General features: G+C 49.2%; 1 non-coding gene across 1 annotated transcript; it reads left to right on the top strand.

The window, feature by feature from the left end:
- Window positions 1-1,919: 1,919 nt before the first annotated feature.
- LOC143364835 (5.8S ribosomal RNA) lies at window positions 1,920-2,074 on the top strand. Its single transcript, XR_013084322.1, has one exon. It is a non-coding gene; the product is annotated as a 5.8S ribosomal RNA (ribosomal RNA).
- The last annotated feature ends 426 nt before the right edge of the window (window positions 2,075-2,500 follow it).

Here is a 2,500-nt window from a genome sequence, read left to right as displayed (position 1 = left end):
TATATATATATACATACAAAAATGCTTTAAAAGCACACAGAAAAGACCAACAGGAGAGTACAAGGTTATAATAAAAGGAATTCACTCTCCTGTGTAATCATCGTATGATGAGAAAATAAAGAAAAAGGGGAGTAGGGGATGTGTATAGCGACGAACTACTCCCCATGCAACGGCTTACGTGTGGAGGTCATAGTTACGCATGGAGTACATAGTTACTCAAAGCGTACGATTCTCCCGTCCAAAATTAAGGCGCAGAGAGCCCGCCAGACCATTTGTGCACAAACACGGCAATATATAATATATGCACTCTTTCGACAATGGGACGAAAGATCTCAATGAGAATGAAACAGAGGGTGCTTGCGTGAAGGTGGAGCATCGCATCGTTTACTTGTATTGGGGAGTGAGTGCGAAGAGCTGTACTTCGGGTCTTCGGGAATCGTCACCGACGTTCACATTGCAAACTCGAACGATCAATAGGGTGCGGTTTCCCGTCGGACGCTGAATGTTATAGCTTAACCACGAATATAGAAATACCCGTCGTTACGAATCGATGTTTTTCACCCGCCACCTGATGGATCGTGTTCTCTTTGATAAAAATACCTCGTGTCAAAGAGACGTGTATACTATAATATACGCCATTGGTCTGCCTGTGTGTAGGCTCTCCGACAATTATATGGACAATTACGGTCGCAAGAACAGGGATGTAAGCGTCGATTCGAATCCACATATCGCGCTTCCTCGGTCTTCGCCTGTGGTGTCCGAGATACGTCCATTGGAAACGGTGGTGTTGTCTCTCCTCTAGAGAAAGAGAGGACAACAACAGGGTACCTGTGGAAAACTTGCGGTGAACGCGTTGTGTTCTGTCACGAACGTCGAGGAATAGGATGAGAGAAGGACCGGCTGTGAAGCTCGCTTTTAAAGCTGCGTGAGTCTGACACCCTACTCTGTGTGGCGATAGCGCACACACGAGCGTGGGACGAATGACCGCTGCCAGAGCCGGCTGTGAGTCCCGCTCTATTTATCGAGTTCGCGTATGACATAGAGCACAAAACGTCGCCGCATGCGTGTTCGTTGACGAACACGTATATTCGAGAGGACCGGCTGCGTAGCTCGCGTAAAGCTGTGTGCGATTCTGACACTCTACTCTCTGTGTGGCGATAATACAGTGCACAAGAGCTTGGGACGAACGATCGCGCACGGCCAGAGCCGGCTGTGAAGTCCGCTAGTATCGAATAATCTTTCTCCGTGCACAATTGGAAATGTGTTTCGAGAGGACCGGCTGCGTAGCTCGCGTAAAGCTGTGTGCGATTCTGACACTCTACTCTCTGTGTGGCGATAATACAGTGCACAAGAGCTTGGGACGAACGATCGCGCACGGCCAGAGCCGGCTGTGAAGTCCGCTAGTATCGAATAATCGTTCTCCGTGCACAATTGGAAATGTGTTTCGAGAGGACCGGCTGCGTAGCTCGCGTAAAGCTGTGTGCGATTCTGACACTCTACTCTCTGTGTGGCGATAATACAGTGCACAAGAGCTTGGGACGAACGATCGCGCACGGCCAGAGCCGGCTGTGAAGTCCGTTAGTTATCGAGTTCATTCTCCAATAAGAGAGAGGAGGAGGAGAAGTGTCGGGATCCAGTATCGGGTTGTCTATGATCCCCGTCGTTTTCTGAATTCTCCTCCTGTGTTTTCCACTTTAAAGGTTTTTCAATGTATTTTCCGCCCGGCCGTCGGATACGTGTGCGCATTGCAATCGCGTACTCGCGACGGTTTCCGTTTCTACGGACGATCGTGTGTCGTCCTTAAAAACGACGCCTGAATCTCCTTCGCGCGCTGGTTGGAGCTTTCAGGTATCGGCGTTCTTATGAACCGCAGAACAAGAGACATAATTATATATTGATTATAAATCAAATTATACGATTACCCTGAACGGTGGATCACTTGGCTCGTGGGTCGATGAAGAACGCAGCTAATTGCGCGTCAACGTGTGAACTGCAGGACACATGAACATCGACATTTCGAACGCACATTGCGGTCCACGGATACAATTCCTGGACCACGCCTGGCTGAGGGTCGTTTACGTAACCAAATACTGCTTGCGTTGCTCTTGTAAGTCCCCGCCGTCGCTTACCTCTCCATGTCGAATTTTGTGGAGGGCGCAAAGAGCGTTTCTGAGTCGGGTTGCAAAGATGCTACGTACGAGCGAACGATGGACGTTTCGTCGGCGTTTGACGCGGTTCTGTGAAAATTGCAAATTTTACATTGCGTCTAACGGTCTTCGTGAGAAGAAGGAAATAGGAATGGGTATCACATTCGGACTTGCGTGAGTGTTTTGCGGCGTCGTGAGTCGTATTTTCAATACGACCGCCCGTGAACACCGCTCCGACGATCGAAATCTCTCTCTCCTCTCTCTCTGGAACGATTCGCATTGCGGAAGAAGCGTTTCACTCTCGAACATTTTACGCGCTCCCGACGTCGTCTGAAATGATGCGTATACGAAAG

Source organism: Halictus rubicundus, unplaced genomic scaffold (assembly GCF_050948215.1).
Source record: "Halictus rubicundus isolate RS-2024b unplaced genomic scaffold, iyHalRubi1_principal scaffold1053, whole genome shotgun sequence".
Lineage (NCBI taxonomy): Eukaryota > Metazoa > Arthropoda > Insecta > Hymenoptera > Halictidae > Halictus > Halictus rubicundus.
This window is presented reverse-complemented; position numbering and strand designations above follow the sequence as displayed.